This window comes from Ursus arctos, unplaced genomic scaffold (assembly GCF_023065955.2).
Source record: "Ursus arctos isolate Adak ecotype North America unplaced genomic scaffold, UrsArc2.0 scaffold_29, whole genome shotgun sequence".
Classification (NCBI taxonomy): Eukaryota; Metazoa; Chordata; class Mammalia; order Carnivora; family Ursidae; genus Ursus; species Ursus arctos.
In genome coordinates, this window is record NW_026622974.1 from 11034397 (window position 1) to 11057959 (window position 23563).

At 37.9% G+C, this 23563-nt stretch overlaps 1 non-coding gene across 1 annotated transcript; it reads right to left on the bottom strand.

The window, feature by feature from the left end:
* Positions 1–10586: 10586 nt before the first annotated feature.
* Positions 10587–10715, bottom strand: LOC113261391 (small nucleolar RNA SNORA51). The gene has a single exon (XR_003318373.1). It is a non-coding gene; the product is annotated as a small nucleolar RNA SNORA51 (small nucleolar RNA).
* Positions 10716–23563: the final 12848 nt, after the last annotated feature.

Below are 23563 nucleotides of genomic sequence, written 5' to 3' on the forward strand. Positions count from 1 at the left end.
GACATTAGAGACTTCTCACTGAAAACGGCTCAGACAGATCATGCTAGAACAAAGCCCAAAGCCTACTAGCCACATACATGTGGATAGAGCTTCCATTCAGTTATTTTATTTCCCATGTTTCAAGATAAGCATCCGTTAGGATGGCTACTGTAAGAAAATAAGTGAATAACAGGCATCGAAGAGGATGTGGGGAAATTGGAACCCATGTGCGCTCTTGGTGAGATTGTAAAATGGGACAATCACCATGGAAAACAATATGGAATTTCCTCAAACAATTAAAAGTAGAACTACTATATGATCCAGCAACCCCACTTCTAGGTATACATCCAAAAAAATCAAAAGCAGGGTCTCAAAGAGATATTTGTACACCTATATTCATGATAGTGTTATTTACAATAGCCAAGAAGTGGAAGCAACTGAAATGTCCATCTATGGATGAATGGATAAACACAAGGTTGCCTATACATACAATGGAATATTATTCAGCCTTGAAAGAAGAAAATCCTATGACATGATGCAACATAAGATTAACCTTGAGAACAGTATCCTAAGTAAAATAAGCCAGAAATGAAAAGACAAATACTTCTGATTCCACTTATATGAGGTATCTAAAGTAGTCTAATTCATAGAAACAGATAGTAGAATGATGGTTACCAGAGGCTGAGAGGAAAGAAGAAAGGGAAATTGTTTAATGGGCATAGAGTTTCAGATTTGCAGGGTGGGGAAGTTTAAGAGATCTATTTCACAACAATGTGAATACAGTTAATGCTACTGAAATGTACCTTTTAAATGGTTACTATGTTTTTAAAAAAAAGAAATACACAAATATATTCCCATACATATGTATGTTTGCATATGCATGTAAAGTTTTTAGAATATTTACAAGTAGACTAAGTAAGTCATAGGCTAGGGTGGAAAAGAAATGGTTTTCATGATGTTCTTCTTTGTTCTTTTTTTTTAAAAAAAAAAGGTTAATGCTTTATTTTTTTACCACATTTACATAAATTTTTCAACTAAAAAAAACAAATAAAATATAAAAGTATGCTCCTCCCACACTCCCACCACCCCCACCCTACCTGGCAGCCCTAACCCAATGATTGATCAGAATTACAAAAGGCTTGCCTCCTCCATGTGGAACCAAGTTGGTGGCATCGTTCATACTCTGGAGTGCCCCGTAAGCTCAGGCTCCAACCAGTCTCCAGCTGAAACCACATCTTGCTTAGCTTTCTTCTCTGTTTATCCTGCTTCCCTCTCTCTAGTTTCCCTGAGAGCACTCCCTTAATAAGTAACTTGCACAAGTGTTATGATCTCAGGCTGTTTCTAGGGAACCTGACATAAGACAGCATTCTGTATTTTTCCCTTATTGTGCTCTCCAAGCCTTTGCTTGTTACCTGTGTCTTTGATTATTATTTGTCTTTGCCACCACATTATAAACCTTTGAAGACAGTGTCCATGTGTTTTGCTCCTCTTGTTATCAATAGTGTTTCACAGAATACCAGGTATATAGTGTGTGATAAGTAATTGTTGAATGAGTGTTAAATGAATCTAATTATCATTATCCTACCTCAGCAAGGAGCATGGTTGAACCATAGGCTTCTGACCAATTCCCGGCCCATGATAAATACTGGCAGGCACAGCGATGCCCACCACAAAAGGGAAGTAGAACTGGAAGTCTCTTGCTGCTCTTTGATCTGTTGACCTCTGAGGCTTGTCTACTTGCCTGGATATAGTTAATTATATGATTTTCACCTATTCTGCCTAACTACTTCTTGCCTGACTATTTCATTACATATGGCCAACTCTATCTTTTTTTTTTTTTTAATTTTTAGACAGAGTGTGCATAGGCACATGCATGAGGGGGGAAAGGGAGGGCAGAGGGGGAGAGGGAATCCCAAGCAGGCTCCTCACCCAGCACAGAGCCTGATCTCATGACCCCAAGATCACCAACTGAGCTGAAATCAAGAGTCAGCAGCCTAACCAACTGAGCCACGCAGACGCCCCTGCCCAACTCTGTCTTAGGGAAACTCAAGACCTTGGCTCATCCTCCCATTGTCAATTCATAACCCAAACCAGTTAAACCATTTACCAAAGGGTGACATCTCCAAGTATGAAAATGAATGGGAAATTTTACATCTTTGTAATTTGGAAAATGGAAGTAACATACAGCACTAGGAAAAAAATTATTTCTCTGGAAAATTTACTTTGCCTGGGTCATTTCTGTTTTGTAGTTTTTTAATTCTAATTTTTCCATTTCTGTTAATGCCACTATTTCAAACTTAAAAAAAATGCATGCCAGTATGAATTCTGTTATACTTTTCATAAAATACTAAATGATTATGACCCCCCCCCAAAATAAACAGCCAAGGATAACCAACTATTTGAGAAAATGCTTTATTCAGAGACCACAACAGACCAAGAGAAAAAAATGACTTCAAGAACAGACTATCTGTTCAGGGATATGAAAACTGTACCCAAAGAAATAAGATATTATATCTTGAAATAGCAAGCAAAATAATAATAATTGATAATAATAGAAAAAATGAAAAACTTAATTTAACAGTTTAAAGATAAATAAACTTGAGGCATTCCCCCCAAAAAATAGAGAGAAAGAAAGAAAGAAAGAAAGAAAGAAAGAAAGAAAAGAAAGAAAAACCTAAACCAAAAATTTGGGAGCCAGTTCAGGAGATTCGACATCCAAATAACAAGAATCTCAGGCAGGGATAGTAAAGGGGGAAAAAAGAAGGAGGGAGATCAAAGAAATAATTTTCTTCTAATTTCCCAAACTTGGAAAACATAAGATTCTAGGTTGAATAAATCCACCAAAGGCCAAATACAGTGGATCAAAATAAAGCCACATCAAATTTTAGAAAATTCTTTCAGCTTCTAGAAGAAAATAGGAAAATTAGTTTTACAGAAAGGACCAAAGAGCTACAAGACAGTGAAGGATGTTTTCAAAATTCTGAAGTGATTTCCAACGAAGAAATCTATTCTTAAACTCTAATTATGTGAGTAGATTAAATTACTATTGAGCATGGAAAGTCTCACTAGAGAATGTACTCGTAAAAATCACAGAGTGGGGGTGCCTGGGTAGCACAGTCATTAGGCGTCGGCCTTCAGCTCAGGGCGTGGTCCCGGCGTTCTGGAATCGAGCCCCAAGTCAGGCTCTTCCGCTGGGAGCCTGCTTCTTCCTCTCCCCCTCCCACTTCCCCCTCTCACTGGCTGTCTATCTCTGTCAAATAAATAAATAAATAATCTCTAAAAAAAAAATGACACAGTGAACTAAGAGAAAGGAAGATATAGGACCTAGGACCCAGAAGATCTAAAACAAGAGAAATCTCAAAAGAATCCTATCAGACCAGAGAGTAGCCAATGCACAGTGGAAAGGGTTGCGTTCCAGAAAGCTACAACAGCGATTTCTTGAAGAAGGGATCAGTAGTACACCCATGTGCTTTAATCTGTTGAAAGACTGATGTTTACATTTACATAAATGGTAGAGAGCTTGAAAGTGGATCATTGGCAGATACATAGAAAATTAAGGGAATAACATGACAATTATAAACACAAGAGGAAGCAAGCAACTGTGTGAGGAAAAGAAGTAATCACAGTAGGTAACATGATTGAACTATTATTAGAACTTACAATAGGCTTTTCTCTTAAAAAGGGTAGGTCACTGAGGCCAGAATTCGTACTAGATTTATTAATTTATTGTCATTATTCATATTTATTATATTTATAGATCTAAATATTGATTTTGAAACTGTATATCATTTCAAAACTGTTTACTTTTACCTACAATGTAAACTAAGTCTACAAAATACCTAAATTCCAAAAAAAAGAATTTGTATGTGAATTATAAGTACATACTATTTATATATATTCTGTTAAATAAAATGCTCAATTATCCAGAATAACCTATTTCTCAATAATATCAAAAATAGACGTTAGCTATAAGTACCTTCCTAGTAACCAAAACTAGAATTTAGATGTTAGTGTGTGTGTATGTATATATATTCACAAAGAAAGAGACAGAGTTTCAGGAATTGGCTCATGGGTCTTGGAGGCTGGGGTGAGTCCAAAATCTGATAAGGTAAGCCAGCAGGCTAAAGACCCAGAGAAGTCACAGTTAAAGTCCCAGGGCATTTTGTTGGCAGAAATCCTTCCTCTTTACAGGAGGTAAGTCTCAGTTCTATCAACACTTTCAATGGACTGGATGACGCCTATCCGCTTTATGGACAGTAATCAGCTCTACTCAGTCTACTCATTTAAATGTTAATCTCATCCAAAAATACGTTCACAGAAACATCCAGATTAATGTTTGACAGAATATGTGGCCACCATGGCCCAGCCAAGTTGACATAAAATTAAACATTACAGTTAACCAGCTATGAAGCCATCAGGAAAACTAATTGTCAAGCTCAGGATTTGTTATTTCTCCCCAGCCCAGGCGGCAAGGGAAGGTGTGTCATTGACATTTTCCAGCCAGCTGGGTAGAGAAAGAGGAATCCAGAATTGGGAATCAGGAAAAATGCATTAAAAATTATAATCTGAGAGTGAGTGCAGGTTGTGACTTAATAAAGTCAATAATACCAAACTGCATACAAGTAAAAGTAGTTGTGTTTTTTTTTAATTCCTGATGTTCATACTATGGGCTTGTCTTTCCTAAGAATCAGTTAGAATGGAGCACAAGGTGTAGCATGGAAGTATTGAATCATTATTTGTACACCTGAAACTACTATTACACTGCAGGTTAGCTGGAATTTAAATAAAAACTTAAAAAAAAAAGAATTACTTAGAATGCATCACAGTTGGTAAAACATCTATGCAAGGAAATTAAAAAAGATGTCAAACAAGTATGCCCATTAAACTCAGGAAATAACTCCACTTGCCTTGTTCATTGGCTAAGAAATAAAATATGAATTTTGGAACTCATTTCAATGTCATTTTTTTCTTGAAATAGTTTATTTCTTTGAATAAATATGCATATTATTCTGATAACAGAAACTTCAAATTATGATATCCACTCAGAGTTTAGCATGTAACAGTAATAATGACATGAAATAATGGTAGCAAAATATGGCTCCCCCACATAAGATAGAATAGCAGATGAACATAAAAAAAAAAAATGCAAGTTCAAAGAGCAATTTATTCAGTGGCCAGCAAGCAGGGATTTGTATAATCTAGCCTAGAGGAAACAGAGCTAGAGATGAGCTTTCTGGGAGTCTGATCTAATGACATAGATGACCAAGGCTGAACTTGAACAAAAATAAATTATTTGATTTTCTCCCCAGTCAAACCCCAAGCCTATATGTTTAGTAGCCATGAGCTTAACCAGCAGGCTTCATAACATAAAAAAGGATTCAGCAAAACATCAAAGAACAGCATAGATTCTTAAAATATGTTAGTGACTGATCCAACTAGAGTAAGTGGTACTTGACGAAATGGTACTCACTAACGTCCAGCGAATGCGCCATCTCACGCTCCAAGTCAGAGGACTGATGCAGTTGTGTTCAGCGTTAAATGAGACTCAGTTATGTGAGTCAATACAAATACATTTCCACTTCTTCAGATTTATCAGTTTATATTCCGGAAACTTTCTACGATAATCCTATAGCAGAAATGACTGCGTGGTTCCCCAAAATTTCTGCACCCCTTGCCGGAGTGCAGACTGTCATAAAAATCAGCTGTCCAACCAAGGACAATTTTTTTCAGGTTCTTTGTATGTTAAGGAGCCACGTGACTAGTTCTTGACAATGTCATAGTAGAAACAGTACATGCTGCTTCCAAAAGATTGCATGAATATAAGTTCTCTCTCCTCACTCTACCCATCTGTCTGCTGAATGAAGACTCCGAGGCCTCAGGGGATAGCACAGACACAAGTAGGAGACTGGGTCCCTGAATCACCACACGGGGGGGCGGGGACGGTTCACACACCAAGCAAGAACACCTGCACTGGGGCGCCTGGGTGGCTCAGTCAGATAAGCATCTGCCTTCCGCTCAGGTCATGATCTCAAGGTCCTGGAATGGAGCCCTGTGTCAGGCTCCCTGCTCAGTGGGGAGCCTGCTTTTCCCTCTCCTCCCCACTCATGCTCTCTGTCGCTATCTCTGTCTCTCTCTCTCCTCAAATAAATAAATAAAAATCTTCAAAAAAAAAAAAAAAAGAAAGAAAAGAAAAGAACACCTGCATTGGTTTGGTATGCATGCAAGAAAATAAGATTTTATTGGGAAAATCTCTGAAACCTTGAAGTGTGTTTATTACAGAGGCTAGTGGTGCCCTAACTAGTGTAGATTTATGTCTGAACAATTTGGTGAGGGCCTATTATATGCAAATATAGCAGAGTAAATTTATCAAAATGTTGCCATCCCTCAAGTCCAAGTTCATATGCTGTATGTTGTGAGAAGCATTTTTTTAAATCTAAAATCTATACATTTCTCAAGTGTTTACCATGATGCAGATTTTGTGCTAAAAGCTTTTAAAGTTTTAGCTACTTTACTTCACGTGATCTTCTGTATTTGGGTTCCTTTGGGACAGTGGCCCAGCTCACAAGACATCCCACCCACCCAGCCACAGCCACCCAGCCACAGCGGTGAGTAAGAAGTTATTTTGTTCCATATAACCTCCTGACCACAGATGATCAAAAACCTTGGTAAGGTTGAACAATCAGGAAATCATTAGTGATTTTCTAGTTAAAATGTTTAGAAGTCTGCTCACTTCGCTCTAGTCACATGGCCTCCATGTAACGTGATCTGACTCCATTTCAAATGCTTTTTTGTTTCTTGTTTCGATACCAACCATTTAAGTTCTTGCATTTTAGTAAGAAAGCTAACTTTTTATGAATGTTAGCAGTTTATTGACCTAATGTTTGTAAATGGTCTGTTTGAGCAGGTGTAATTATGTCGTGCAGTGTTTCAAACACTTGGGAATTTTTTTCCTTTTGTTTTTTCCTTTTTGTTTCCTTTTTTTTTTTAACTGTATAATGTCCCTCAAGTTATCGCAATGTACCTGGTGCCACTGAATTTTTAAAGTGTACTTTTTTTTTATTACTGTGCTTCAGATAAATAGAAAAAATACTCATAGAATGCTTTTTGTGTGGGGGGTGGTGCTCTGTTATTATTTTACAGAATAAGAACTTTGCATAGAGGGCTCCCTGCTCACCGGGAAGCCTGCTTCTCCCTCTCCCGCTCCCCCTGCTTGTGTTCCCTCTCTCGCTGTCTGTCTGCCTGCCTGCCTGTCTGTCTCTCTCTCTCTCTCTCTCTCTGTGAAATAAATAAATGAAATCTTAAAAAAATAAAAAAAAAAAAGAACTTTGCATAGAGCTGAGCACACTAAGGGTTGCAAATCATTTACCAGTGCCCATCTTAACATGTCTTTAAGAGAATGCAGGGTTATATGGCTCTAGAGAACCAATACAGTTAACATATTATCAACAGCCTTAAGTTTGAGGGCTGCATTTGTTACTTTGTATGCTTTTACAGTATCTAATGTTCTAGCAAGGCCAGCATATGCATAGTTGATTTATGACTTATAATTTCAAGAGCACTAAATATCCCCCATCAAATTTTAAAAACTTCCTGTAGTTTGTCACACCCTGAATATCCCATCCCTAAGGTATTCTAAACCCATCTTGCTTAAAGCAGTTATGTGTCCTGAAATGTTGTCAGGTATCAGTCACCCATTAGTGTCCTGAGCCGTGGATCAGGGTAAAGTCTTGAAGGAAAAGCCTTCGGACGTGTTTATTTTACAGAAATAATGAGGTCAGGATCCTGGAGGAGTTCGTCGCCTTAATGGGATACTTGACACCCGAGTTCTAAGCAACCCTAGAGTCATGTTAAAGCACCAGGCTCCTGAAAAAGGGAGTTATAGAGCCCTAACATTTGCCAGGACTAACTATTACAAGGTAAGCAGGCGTTATATATTCATCTAAACTCCCTGGACACTGACAAAAGCAGTACTTCTCGAGCATATAAAGGCAGAAAATCTATATTTTGGCGTATGCTGAACTGCAGTATGGAATTACTTCCCATCCACATTTTTACTGTGTTGTGCAAACAGTACCTCCAGGAAGGTAAAGAATCATTGAAGGTTGAGCGAGAAACCGTATTTCTAACTCACATACATATATAAGGCTCTTGGTAACTCTAGAAATATCGTCTCCACACTTCACAGAGAACTTCTCTCCCTACAGAAATGAGGGAGTCAAAAAAAAAAAAAAGAAAAGAAAAGAAAAACGAGGGAGTCATAATTCTTCACACCCTATGCAGGTTTCCTTCCCCCAAAGAGCAAGATACCCCTGTATCTTTCATATGGTTCAAGGGGCCTAACAGATTACATAACAGACAAAAAACATGAAAGTATAATGTTGACAGACGTCGACTGAGTTGGCTGTCACAGTAAATAAGGGTTGATTGGAACAGTAAAGCAAAAAGAAAAAATAGGAATATGATAATAAGACGAGAATGAGGAGAAAGCCTTTATTGACAGCCATTATAGTTATGTTATTGGCATATGTTGCTCTGATGGAAAAATTTGAGTTAAGTTTCATCCCCCCCCAAAATCATTTTGAATTCTTTATACTGTCTTGATGATCAGAAATGTCAACTTAATTTAATTTTTTAAAAAGATTTCACTTTTAAGTAATCCTACACCCACTGTGGGGCTCCGACTTACAACCCCGAGATCAAGAGTTGTACGCTCCGCCAACGGAGCCAGCCAGGCTCCCCTCGAATTAATTTTAGAACAGTATATGGTGTATAGTAGCTATTCCATAAATGTTTGTTGGATTAATAGATTCATTAAAAAAGAAACAATGCAGACAACACTTCGTGAAGTTTACATTTGAAGAGAAAGAGGTAGATTTGCTGCTAACGGGAAGAAGTGAAGTGCTCAGTAACTCATTATTACTGGGAAATATGAGAATCTTAACGGCAACAAGAAGACTCTATTAAAAGAGAGAGGTTGAAATATAAACAAGGACAAAAATAGTCCTCAGCATTAACAATCCCTTATTGATTAGATACATACAAGATTTAACATTTTCTAGTATTACAAAAGGTGAGTAAGTTTCTACTATTTTTGGTTAAGCACTAAATACTATAGTTTATTCTCTTTAAATGAGCTATGAAGATCAGCTTAACTATAGTGAGTCATCACAGCCCCAGCATTATATTTTTTATAACTTGTGCTGAAATTAATGTTATGTGTTTCTTTTGCCTTGGAAATATAGCACGTGTGCATACCTTTATTTAATAGCCAAAGGTGAATGTTAAACTAATTTAGCAAACAAGTTACTCATAATTCGGTTATTTCATTCTACCCCTAAAGGAAGGAAAAAACCATTCTGTGTGTGAAAACAATGTGATCGTCTTTGACAACATAAAATTTAAGCAGGTAAAAGGTAATAAATTTTCATCAACTGCAGCCAGACCTCAGAAACAGGGAGGAGGGAGCGTGTTCTCCGGGTGTTTCTGCTGCACTTGAGGATAGCTGCCAGTCAGATATATTGAACAGTTTCACGGGCTGCTCTGCCTCAGTGAGCAAAGCTATCCTAAGAAACCAGCAGAGAGTAGCACACTTTCCATGGGACTGGGAAAACAAAGGGTAGAGCATTAAACACACACAACAAACACTCCGAGAAGAGAAACTACAAAAAAAAAGAGCAATCCGTCTCTGTGTAAGAGTGCTCTTTTTTTAAGGTGAACTTATTCACCTATTTGAAGACCCAATTTGCCAAATTACGACATGTGAAAATTACCGTGATCTGCTATCATAACAAAGGCATTGATGTATGCAGGCCCCGGTGTGTTTTCTGATGCCTCGGCCTTTCTCTATTGTTCTTCAAGTGACTGCCTGATAATCCTCGCTCTTCATCTCCTCAAAGATCTCTTCAGGTCTAAAGAAATGAAATCCTCGGAGGTATCATGGAGAGACATAAGATATGCAAGAGTGAATTTCTAACATGGAAGAGCTTACCACAGGCATCTTTTCCACTTGGGTGAAAAAAAAAAAAAGAGCATCTCTCCTTTTGTGGTCCACTTGGCAGGGCTAGATCGTTGGCTGGAGGTAACAGCATGATCATAGCAAGTAGGGGTCTGGCCACCGGAAGGGGCGCTTCTTAATTAATGCTGCAGTGACACACGTCCTCTTAGATGTGGCACTTAACAGGACGTGGTTTTGGCACTACTCTTTCTCGGAACAAAAACATGAGGAATATGGGGCATCTGTCTGTCCATCAACTCTCTCGGTGACACACTGAAAGTCAGCAAGACCTGGCTCTCTGTCTTAAGCACCCACCTGACATCCAAAAACACAAGTGCCTCCATAGCCTGAGGTGTACTACCTTCCACGGTGTCCCTAGCAGAACTCAAAAACTAAACCTACTTAGTTAGGATCTGTACTTGCAAATAATCCCTCAAATTTCCAACATAGCTCCTTTTGTCATTATGGAGACTTTACAACTGTTCCCAAGAATTTTGACAAGGACTCAAGAGATTTTAGAATCTCTCCTTTGTTCACATCTGGGAGAAAGGAGTTGGTTTTTAGAGCATTATCACTGCCCCAGTCGTTTTATTTATTTACTTATTTATTTTCTCCATTGCCCCCATTCACAACACAGACCAGGCAAAGGGCCTGGGCTGGGGTCTATATGGGTAGGTTTACTCTGCCTCCTCTTTCGGTGCAGTCGGTATAAGAACACAGCCAGTGGTAAGCACCAGGGGCTACCCGAGTCATTTTAAGACAGAAGACACTGGGGCTTTGTCTAAATAAAGAAGCACTTCCAGACAAAAGGGGAAGTGTGTCAATCATGGAAGACAGACTGAAAAACCCAGATGTGTGTTAAGACCTGCCTCTTTTCTGTCCCGCATTTCTCTCCCCGAAGTTCAAATTCTGCTGCTTACAGGCTCAGTATCTTCCAAAGGTCAAGAGTTAATACTGGTACTAGGCAATGGAACATAAGGAGTCCTAATTTTAAGTCCTGAGTCTCGGCTTCTGCTCTCACTGTCCTTATCTGGCCCCTTGTGATCCAGCTGTGACCACTTGCCCAGTTATGGTCATTTAGCCCCTGCACATGAATCCACACCATAGCCCACCAGCCACTAACTGCTCTTTATTCAGCCATGGCATAAGCTGTGATGTATAAAAAAAATCCATCCCCTTGACTGCCTGAGGCCCATAAAGTCAAAGAGAGAGCTAGATTCACACCAAAAGGAAAACTTGTGAACATTTGTATTTATAAACTGGTGAGCTTTATTTGACAAATTTCATCAAGAATTTTAATGGACTCTGGAGTATAGCCAGGGAAGATAAAGTAGAGGTAACAATTATGTCTGAAGTACAGTCATTTTTATTTTTTTTTTTTTAAAGATTTTATTTATTTATTCGACAGAGATAGAGACAGCCAGTGAGAGAGGGAACACAAGCAGGGGGAATGGGAGAGGAGGAAGCAGGCTCATAGTGGAGGAGCCTGATGTGGGGCTCGATCCCGGAACACCGGGATCACGTCCTGAGCTGAAGGCAGGCGCTTAACTGCTGTGCCACCCAGGCACCCCTGAAGTACAGTCATTTTTAAAAAGAGGATGACGAGGGATGCCTGGGTGGCTTAGCCGGTTGGCTGTCTGCCTTCACCTCAGGTCATGATCCCAGGGTCCTGGGATCGAGCCCCACGTTGGGCTCCCTGCTCGGCAGGGAGCCTGCTTCTCCCTCTCCCACTCCCCCAGCTTGTGGGCGCTCTCTCTCTCTGTCAAATAAATAAATAAAATCTTTAAAAAAAAAAAAAGAGGATGACGAAATTGCTTTTTTAGTTTTACCACTGGTACATAAGTTAAAACGTAATTTAGATGAGACTTAACAGTTATTTAAATAGGAAAGGGAGCCAGCCTAGGTGTCAGGAGTCACACAGGCTCTCGTGAAGAGGAGCAGACATTTCCACATATCCCAGTTAAGATACGAGGCAAGACTCTCATGTGTATCTGTATCTGTTAAACAAAAGATTCATGCACATAATCTTCAGTTCTGAATTTATTGGAATCTGTTAATGACTATACAAGAGCTCCCCACTCCCCCACACCCCACGTCTCCCTCCCCTGGCAACCTCACCTTAACCTCAGTGTACACTGGATATTTCCAGCTGATTCAGAGTTTGCATGTTGTATTATATTGACGTTTACACCGTCAAAAGTGCTAAAAAAATTTAAAGTCAGTCTGATCATGTTACATAGTATGTTAAAGCCAGCTGCTATAACAGGCCAACCTAGAAACAGATGAGAAGACAGTTGATTTTTTATTCAAGTAAAGACCAGAAATTAGGGGGAGGGAAGAGAGAGAAAAATTCAGTTCCATGTGGTCATTCAGGGATTCAGGCTCATGGGGTCTCTGCTGACTTCAACATGTGGCTTCCATGTTTGCCCTTAGTGTCACCATTCAGCCAAAATTTGGAGAAAATCAAATGGGAGTTTCCATAGGATAGGACTGGAAGTGTTATGTATAACTTTTGCTATGTTCCTGAGAGGGGGAGAGGTCAGATTTAGAGAGGGGCTAGCTAGTCTATGCCACATATCCAAAAAGTCATTTCAGAGAGGAATTTGATGTATACATTCTTTAAGCCCCAGCCCAGGTCCTCTCTGTTCCATAAAAAGTGGCATGGTTACCACAGGCCTCAACAACTCACTTCTCCCTGTCCTGTGTGTTTTGACACTTTAACATTTTGTCTTGATATTCTCGATGTCTTCTTCGTTAATACCAGAAACTCTGGAGAACAGAGATGGTCTTAAACTTGGCACTTCCTATCTCCTACCCTCCCACTTGTCATCCAGCACAGTGCACTTAATTAAAGCCATTAAATAAGATAAATGCGATTCATTAATCTTGGTGGGTTCTTTCAAAATACTGATAAATGAATGTAAGCTATATTATGGGAATGGTGGGAGGGGGCATCTATTTTTTTCTCCCCAGTGCCTGGTATGTGAAAGGACTCAGAATTTTTTGTTGAATGAAAAACCAAAGTTCTATGATTCTGCATTCTGTGATCATTGAGCCCTGCTACTTTTCTTGTGGTCAAATACTTATGACAAATTCTAGTAATATAATAATAATAATAATAATAATAATAATAATAATAATAATAGCTAACACTTCCATAGTGCTTACTGCATGCTAGACATATAGAAAAGCTCATTTAATACAACAATATTTGAGATAGTTACTAATGTAAGTTCCTTGTATATATCTACTTTTTGAGCCTTTAGGGAGGCTTTGTGCAAATTAGAAAAGGCACCAGAGGCTGCACCATTCACTAATCTATATTATCAAAGAGCATCCAGAGCAGAGACTTGCTCATAAATGTTGAATGGATGAATGGATCGATGAAAAAACTATACTATTTGAGTGGGTCTGAGTGATAATAATTCCTTTTACTTTACTTTTTTATTGTCTGATTTGTTCCAATTTTTCTACAATGTTAATGTGTCATTCAATGTATAAACACATTTGATAGAGACAAAAGAAATCTATAAATAATAAGTGAGAACAAAATGCATCAATCTGGGTGAGTATATTTTTAATTAAGAAAGAAAATTAATATAATGCTCATACTTAGCATCCTTTAACTTCCAAGATACAGTCTTTCTTTGATAGAATTTATAGTTACAAATGGTGATTTGTAAATATTTTTTTTTTAGATTTTATTTATTTATTTGAGAGAGAGAGAGAACGATGGTGGGGGAAGGAGGGGGCAGAGGGGGAGGGAGAGGGAGAAACAGGCTCCCCGCTGAGCAGGAAGCCCAAGACAGAGCTGGATCTCAGGACCCCAGGACCAAGACACAAGCAGAAGGCAAGACGTTCAACTGACTGAGCCACCCAGGGGCCCCTGATCATTTGTAAATATTTTTATACTTCATTTCTGCAGTTGAAGTTTGTAGAAGTTGAGCTAAACGATACTTAAAATTAAGTTTCCATTTTTAACTAATTATGTATGTTACATAAAAATCATACAGAGGATTCACATGTACCTCTTACCAAATTTCTCCCAATGGTAACATCTCACATAACTATGGCACATTATTAAAACCAGAAATTGATGGTACAACCACAGACTTAATTCAGATCTTAAAGACTTCAGATATTCAGATTTCACTAGTTTTATGTATGTATGTATGTAGTTCTATGAAATTTTATCACATGTGTAACCACCACCAAATCAAGATAGAGCTAAAGAATAAAAAGAGTATTTTAAGATTAAAATATCTGAAAAATAAAATTGTTAAATCTCTTTCCTCATGTTGTCATCAGGACAGTTGGTGGAATTATAATTAATTGCCAAAGTAATTTGGACAAGTAAATAGGGAGTATTCTCACCATTTTTCTATTTAAAGATACATTGAATTTTTTTAGGAAAAAAAGTCATTTTAGATGCTCTCAGGGATTTCTCTTTTTAGGAAGGAATCTGGTGGAGAAGACTTACACAATGAATAATCATCTCTTATTTCTTTATCATATTCTTTATCATTTTATAAATAAAGATTAGCAGTTCGAAACTTCAGAATGTTTATGTATCTCTTAAAAACAGATGATGCAATGTAAGTATTCTGCCACCAGGTGGTGGTCCCTCCAATATTTGCTTTGAGATTCAAAATCGAAACTAGGAATGATTTTCCATTTAACTCAACCAAATATAACCTTTCATGCTCTTTATATTTAGCTACTTTAATAATCAGAGTTAGTCTAGCATTCAAGGATCTTCATCATCAGTCTCCAGTTTCCTTCTCAGATTCATCTTCCACATTCTCCCTGTATAAGAAACATTTGCTAAGTCAAATCGGATGTGTTCACTATTTCTTACATATGATTTTTCTTATTACACTTCTGTGTCATATTCATCTTTTTTAAAAACTAGTGCAAGAATATAATGCCTAGTACATAGAGGGGGCTAAATGAATGTTTACTATAAGCCTTTGTTCACTCATTCCTTGTATCTAAAATGCTTTGTCATCTCCTCTAGTTATAAAAATCCTTCAATGAATACTCAATTTCATTGTCACCTCTTCCATTCTTCCATCATCATTCCAGTAAGAAGTGATCTTCCCCTGCCATACGTAAGAAATGCTCTGTTTTTAGCACAAATTGCCTAAAGTTGTAGCTTTTGAATATTGATCCCATATTTTAATCTTCCATAGCCCTTGGCACAGTATTTGGGTATTCAATGACTATTTGTTGAGTTAATGCATTTCAATAACACATTTTAGAGAAGACTTTGAAAAAGGAAATCCCTATACCTATTACCTTTTTTTAATTGATCCTTAACTTTCCTTTATCATTTATTCTGAATTCTAACTTGAAGTCAAGTTCCCTACCTTGCAGTTTAAAAGCCATTGAAGTGTCAAATCTTCAAGCGTTGGGTGGGCCAGAATCAATATTCTTTAACATATTAACACTTCCTTGAGATACTCAGTCCTTCTGTTGGAGCAACTCTTCATTTAACCTCTTTACAGTTTACTGGACAGGTGAATTTCTCTTCTGTCCCACTTACTACTTGAATCAATTAAAGAGACTCTTCTCTTCCAATTCTAGCCCCCTGTTTGCTCAGGAGTCTCTCTGCTTACTGTCTAAGCTTACCTTTAATATCTAACACTAGAACCTTAAAGAAAAACATTACTCTTTTTTTCTTATTAAAAGGAAACTTTACAAGCACTAGCTATGTTTTTCTTTTATTAGAATTAGTAGCTGGGTGACCTTGAATTGTATGTCCAATAGATCTTCTTTCAGAAACATTCTAGTAATAACTTGAGTTCCCAACCTGTCCCTAGTACAGAGTTCCCAGAGCTGTTTCCTGAAAGAGTTTATGTTCTTCCCAAAGAAAAGAACATTTTAAAATAAAACTATTTTAAAATGAGGTTTCGGGATGGAGATTTAAGGCAGTTTCATGACAGTAACATTGATCTCTTTTGGCAGTTCTGATATTTATGTCTTGGGTTTTCTCAAAGCTAGGTCACCTTTCTCTGCAACCATTCGGTCTGTTTTAAAAAGTAATTTCCTAAAGACCAAAGACTACCTTTTTCTATTTAGAGTCCAACTTCACACTGTCAGGACTTAAAATTCTCCAGACTCCCATGGCAGAGCTGCTTTAGGTCAAAGTACAACCAGGTATAAATGCCCAAATCTACCCTCAAAAGGGTCTCAGTCTTCAGAAGCGTTAACGGTACCACTATGACAGACTATAACTCCTCCATTCAACTGTTGGTACTACAGACCCCCATATCTAGACCTCAGACTTGGTTTTTGTTAGTTCTGCAAATACTGAGTTGGACAAATATTTATTCAACACTATGCTACATACAGTACTAGGCTCTGAGAATGCAAATTTAAACAAGACATGATTCCTGCCCTTGAGAAATTGACTATATTCTGGTAACTTCTTTACTCTGCCAGATATTCTACCCTCACTTCTGTGTTTTTCCGGGTCCCTAACTCCTAGCTTAATATCACCTAAATAATTGATTTCCCAGACAATTGGAATTCTAGAATGTTCCAGAGCTCACTGGTGCTGTGACCCGTGACCAAAAGTTCTTCTTATAGACTTAATCCATTGAGATCTGATACTGACCCAACAGAAGGAATAAAAATGCTTAGCAAATACTAGATAACATTATCTGTGCTCACGCTAAGGTTTACAGATCTTCCAAAATTAAGAGCCGTGAGAAATCATCTAAGTTGGTGCTCTGCATGCATGCAATTTAATGGGCATAATGATCACCTGGAGAGGTTGCTAAAATGCAAATTCTGATTCAGTAGGTCTGCGATGGGGCCTGAGACTCTGCATTTCTAACAAACTCATAGCTAAGGTCCATGGAGAAACTTGAAGCAGCAAAGCTGTATGGTTTTTTTCCTACTTCTGAATGAAGGCGAAGCCATGAGTGATGTTCAGGATCCAGTCAATATGGTCTTAAATTCAGAAAAAAATAATAAACATTATTAAATGAATTCAGTCATCCAGCATGAGAATTAGCTTAAAAAAAAAAAAAAAGAAAAGTCAGCAGCAACCTTAGTGGGGATACAGTGGATGAGCAGAGTCCTCTCTACCTAATCAGGACATAAGATTAAAAGAAGTTAAAACTGTGTGGCAGTTTGTTTAAAAATTTAAAATAGAATTATGATATGATTCAGCGATTCTGCTTCTGGGTATTGCACAAAAATTGAAAGCAGAGACTCAAAGAGATAGTTGTCCATCCATGTTCATAGCAGCGTTGTTCATGATAGCCAAAAGTTGGAGGTTCCCAAGTGTCTTTTGACAGATAAATGACATACTACGACAGGGACACACCTTGAGGACATGAAATAAGCCTGTATAAGGACAAATGCTGTATGATTCCACTCACACGGGGTACCGAGGGTAGTCAAATTCATAGAAATAGAAAGTGCAAAACACAGTGAATGTACTGAATGCCATTGAACTGTACACTTAAAAATGGTTAGGATGATAAATTCTATGTTCTATCTATTTTGCCACAATTACATTTTTTTTAATTTAAATGAGGTTAAAAAAGATTTATACGAAGGTGTGAACTATCCAATGGAATAACATTAAAAGTATCTTTGGAGTCAGATTTGTCTTCCGAGGGTTCAAGTTCAAACCAGCAGTAGAGGAAGTTATAAGACTTCTCTATTCAGTTCAGACAGAAAATCAATTAATGGTATGACTTGTACCCAGGATTATGAACAATAGGACTAAGTTCTTTACAGCACATGAGCATCGTGGAGACCACAAACAAGAATTCGATACATCTGTTAGCATTGTAATTAGAATTACCCTGTATATCTGTAATCCTAGGTTTTATGTCCTGGCCAAAATTCCCTGGGCCTAAGTTTCCTGGAGTTGATAGCCACAACTTTCTCAGAAAAATAAAATTGTTCACTGGTGGATAAATGTCTTATAACTCTGAGAAGTCTTTTTTTATTCAAGAAGATGTATTAAGTAAATCAAAACCCTATTAATAATTTGTGTAAAGATTACTCTGCAGATTTGGCATTTAAACTATTTGTAAGATAGATAAATATCTTTAGGATTCAGCCCCATAACTGAATATGTAAACGTGGATATATAATCAAACATGCAAAATATGTAATTAAATAATTGATTTCAGCTTTTTTATTTCAAGTTGAAAGGTATAAGTTCATTTAATGATGATTGTAAACATTCTTGAAATTATTAAAAATGTGGTTCACTATATTTATAAATTTTAATTGCTAGACATATTAGCATTTAGTACTTGAATTATTTTACTTGCTAAGTTCAATATCGGAAGTATTTATAAATGAAAGTTGAATATATTGAAATTATAAACACAGTTTTAAATGCGTAAGAATATCAGACTAATGAACTTTGAAAATGAACTGATTATGAAAAGCATTTATTGTGTTCTGTCAAAGTTGATTGAACATCGATCAAAAGCCCCCTTGAAAATAACTGCTAAAATTTACTACATATGAAAATCAAAAAGCTTAAGTAAAATAAGACTTAGAGTTTAATACTATAATAAATTTAGCACTAACTCAAAAGACTAAGGAAACATCAAAATCTTCTCTGTGCTCGAAAACCCACCAACAAATGTCACATTGACACTCCTAAATCATCTCGGATAGGTATTCAGCCTGTTTGACAAGGGAGGGAAGCAGATTCCAAAAGCTTTTTTGAGGAAGTTCTATAGCCTTTAAACATTTCCTCATTCCCCTTGTGCTGGTTGTGCAGCCAGGACAGATTGAAAGCCTTGAGGCAACACTGAGGCCCCCCTAGGCCCGTTGGAGAGTACCCTGGGTCTAGAGGAAGTCTGAGAAATTAGTTGTCAATGCCACCTTAGTGCCAGCAACCAACTGTGTAGCATGAAGGATCTGAAAGTCAGAAATCAATGATGTAAATCATAGCTGAGGAATGGATAAAATATCAGTATTAGAGCTTTCAGTGGGATCGCAGCCAGGCGGATGGACCAGAAGCCGAAAAGCAGACAACAAGCTCCTTGAGAGCAAAGAAAGCCTTGTTCTTGTTCACTGCTGGACCCACAGGGCTTCAGGCAGGGATCACGTCTTATTTATCTCTATATCACCCGTTAGCATGGTTCCAAACGTAAAACAGGTGCTCCATTATCTGTTGAATGAATGAAAGACCACATAAGAAGGTTGAAAAAGGATTTGGTAAGCAAAAACTAGTGGAGAGGAGAAAGTAAAAAGAATGCTGTGTGTACGAAGACTTTCATAACCAAAGAAATTAACATTCTGCCCCTTGATCTGCCTGCTGGTGCGGTCTGCACTGATCCACCAGATAATTGAAAATAAGATGATTGGGAGGGTTTGTGGACAGAAACTACTGCTGGTAGACAAATGATATCTCTAAACCAGATGCAATCTTCACTCCATAGATAGTTCGTCATTCCCTGACACCAGGATTTCTGGGAATGTGCTCTGTACACCATAAATCCTGTGAGATGGTAATGATGATAACTTGAGAAAAAGATGTCCATACAAGATTGCTAACATAATTAATTCCTAAGCCTAAGATATTCAACTTTAGTTAACTAACTTTTTTAAACTCCCTGGATGAGCCTACACCCAACTTAAAAAAAAAAAAAAACAGATGTGAAATAGAGGTTACCCTCTGCCAACTAAAATGAGAGGGGGTTCTTCCCATCAACTAGGTTTAAGAAATGTTGGTTAAACAAAAATAAACACAGTGGCTTTTTTCTTTGCAGGACTCCTCGGAGTCAATAATATTTTAATTTTCATTGCGAAATTTTAAAGAAAGTATGCCATTGTTTTCTAAATGTTTTGACCCTTGATTCCAAAGTGACCTGAAGAAATAATGCTTCATAGAACCTACTTACGTCCTTGAAACCAAGCCCGACTTGGATTTGAAAATCAATTAGCAAACAATTCTTCATAAGTTCTAATGAAATTTGGCTCTGTGGGATGTAGAATTTTATTTAATGTTTTAGTTCATTGATTCAATTGTTGGTACAATTCCCCCCTTCAAATATAGCTATCGTAGGTTCATGATGCAACGTCACAGAGAAATTCTAAATGTAATGCCAATTTTTAAGGACTTTACAGTAATAGACGAAGTCTGCATGTGACTCTCACATTTTTCAAAGAACTTTCCCTGATTTACTTAGGTCTCTCCAGCACTCCTGTGAAATAGTCATGGTGTACGTAGCAGCAGTAGAAGCAGAGCTATGGCAACTTATGGACAAGTCACATCTCAGCACTATCTCTTGATCTAGAAGCCAGGCTGCGTTACCCGTTTCTGAGTCAGGTTTGTCCGTCACCAGCTGTGCAAATGTTTATTCACTACCCTTAACAAGTACAGTATAGAAGGGGCCATGATGACATACTAAAATGCAGATTTGAAGAATTAAATTTATACTTAAAGAATTTTTCGGGGCGCCTGGGCGGCTCAGTCTGTTAAGCGTCTGCCTTCAGCTCAGGTCATAATCTCAGGGTCCTGGGATCGAGTCCCACATCGGGCTCCCTGCTCAGCAAGGAGCCTACTTCCTCTCCCCACTGCTCATGCTCTCTCTCTCAAATAAATAAATAAAATCTTAAAAAAAAAAAAGCAACAAGAATTTTTCACAGGCAGAACAAGCAGGATAATGATGAACCTAGCACCTTTGGTTCAAATGTTTTCCAAATGAGTTGCTCTCTTACTCAGAATATGCAGAGTAATATTTCTCCCATTTCTGTGTACTTGTTTTCTAAATCAATTTTCTCAACTTCCGTGAATGGCACAATCGATTAAACCAATTCCCCTCACTGGTCTCTGTCTTGACCATTAAACTAGCCAGTTGGTTCAGCAAAAATACATCCCAACATGATTTAGATGTTTTCTAAGTAATCTCTCTTTCTGAAGTTTGGGTGAAATGTCAAAAAGGTTGGTCCTTGCTCACATAGGATGTCAGGGTCAGAACGAAAAAAACATCCTAAATTCTTGATTCTCTAGGTGACCAAACATCTCTTTGTGTAATAGATATCCCACTCCCAACGACCCCTCCAATCAGGTTGGAAGTTCCATGCTTTGAGCCCCTGAAGGATTCTAAAGTAGTGACAGATGTTGACATAAGTTCCTCAGCATCTTCATTTCCTCCCTCTAGACTATGAATAAGAAATTGTTGATGCTTCCAGGATAGGAATCTGGTTTTGTTCATTTCATATTTTCCAAGCACTTGGTACAGTGTCTGGCCCGAACAAGGAGTTCAAGAAAGGTTTATCATTCTTATTAACTTCTCTGCCTGACAAATATAAATAACAAAAACAAAAATAAGTTGCCATCGGTTTTTGGCCCAATCCCCAACATGAAGCTGAGGCACGGGGATAAATCCGGCCCCATGACACATAAAATTCCTTTCCCCAAAATATTCAGAGCATCAGATCAGCGGATGACACACAGGCCTGAGATAAGAGAGCACCCATCAGGGTTTTGGTGTTTTGGTTTCATAAAAACCTTGAGAAATTCTGTTTTGAAGCTGATATTTTCAAAAAAGTTCTTTGAAATTTTTAGAACATTTCAATCACTGCTTTTCAAGGGAAATTTTAGTAATTTTTTCCAACTGAATGGAAAGCTGTGCTATGCAAACAACAAAGATTTTTTTCTTTTGAAAGTTATTCGTGTCCTGCTTCTAGGATCGCCAGGGGAATTGAATTTTCAAAAAAATTTAACCAAGCTGAATTCCATTGTGCTAGAAACAACCTAAACTCTAAAAGTTCAGAAGTTTTATGTTTCCTTCTCAACTTGGAGCCCATGGTTTTCACACGGGTTCTTAAGTTAGCGATATAAGTTTGCATGACCTATAGCCAAATCTGTCTTATTTTTCAGTGTGTATTTGTTTTTACTAATTTTTATTTTCTTCCTTTAGTCTCATGTGGGTAATACAAAAGGGTTTGAGTTTGGACCTGCCCCTCAGCAATAGGGCAGACTCACATTGGGGATAAAACTATACTCAACATTTTTTAAGAAATCACTTTTCCACTGCATTTCCTCTTGCACGTTAAAAATTTTCCATAATTGCATGAGTTATTATCTGTATTTTAAATACAAGGACACTGAAGTTCAGTGTCAAATAGCTTCATAGAACAGCTCTGCTTCAAATCTAGAACTTTTCGGCTCCAGGGCCTACCTGCACTCTACTTTTCAGTGGTTCTCAAACTTAGGTATGCATGAAATCACCCAAGGTAGTTTTTACAGACACAGATTCTCAGGTACTGTTTCTGGGGATTGTGGCTCAGTGGCTTTTCCTGAGGCTCAGAAATCTGAATGTTTAACAGCAATCCCGAATGGTTCTAAAGCAAGTCATCCACATTCCAACTAATTGGATCACATTCCAGTTAAGATTTGCCTCTACCTGCTTCCCCTCATCTGCCCCTAGAGATGAAGCAAGATTATACACATCCAGTCTCAGCTCTACCACCAATCACCATATGGTATAAACCAGAGTAAACCACTTTCCCTGTTTGGATCCTGGTTTCTTTAGCCTATTAAATGAGAAAAATTGTATTCTCCTTACCTCAAGGGATTGATCCAAAGATAAAATGCCATGATAGATACCACACATTTATAACAGCAGAAAATGCTATTTAAATGTTTTAAAGATGTTCTAATGACAAAAAACATAAAATGCAAGCTTATTTGTATATTTTATTACAGGGTTGTCTGATCACAATATTGCAAAGACTAGTTAGACATTCAGTCTACATTTATAATCACTTCAATCTATTTCATCTTCATCTATAACCACTATAGAGTGAGGACAGAAAATCCTTTGCTAACATATGCACACACACACACACACACGCACACACACACAGTTGCCACTGCTAAGTTAGAGGCAGATTTTCCACTGTCTCCACTCCAGACATCATCAAAAAGATTAAAGGTATCTCTTTTTAAGACAATGCAGGTGGGTTAACACCCAAGTGTTACTACCCATTACAACTGTTACCAACACTCCCACCAACCCACATGGGAATTATAGGACGCCCCCCACCCCCCACCAAGATGACTCCTTTCTCAGGTGTATGGACTTCCACTACCCTTTCGGTGGAAGGAAAGTTCTGAAACAATTGGTATGATAAAAGAGACTGACACCAAACAGACACAGCTTGATTTCATGGCACGCCACATGGAATTTTTCTAAAAATGAAGAAACTTCAGCATTTCCTTGTTATTTGGGGCTACAAAGCCATAAGCCTCCCACCTATCCTGGTGGCTTTGAAATGAGCAGACCGGCTGCAAAACAAGAGGCAATTTGCATGTGAAGAATAAACAAACAGAAGTCTGCTGCGTACCACGTCAAAAAAAACCAGAGTTGATATCTTTGTTTAGAAAGGAGAAGCCGCAAAGTTTAGCAGGTTAGTAACACAGCACTTTTTCCTTCCTGTCTCCTAATACATATTCTAAATAAACCTGATTTGACCTCAGTACATCATCAATAGCTTTCCCCCAGACCTCAGTGATTCAAAGCTTTTGCCCGCTCTAATATCAGGTACACAGCATGGAATGTCTGAAATAATGATCTCACCATCTCCCCTGCACTC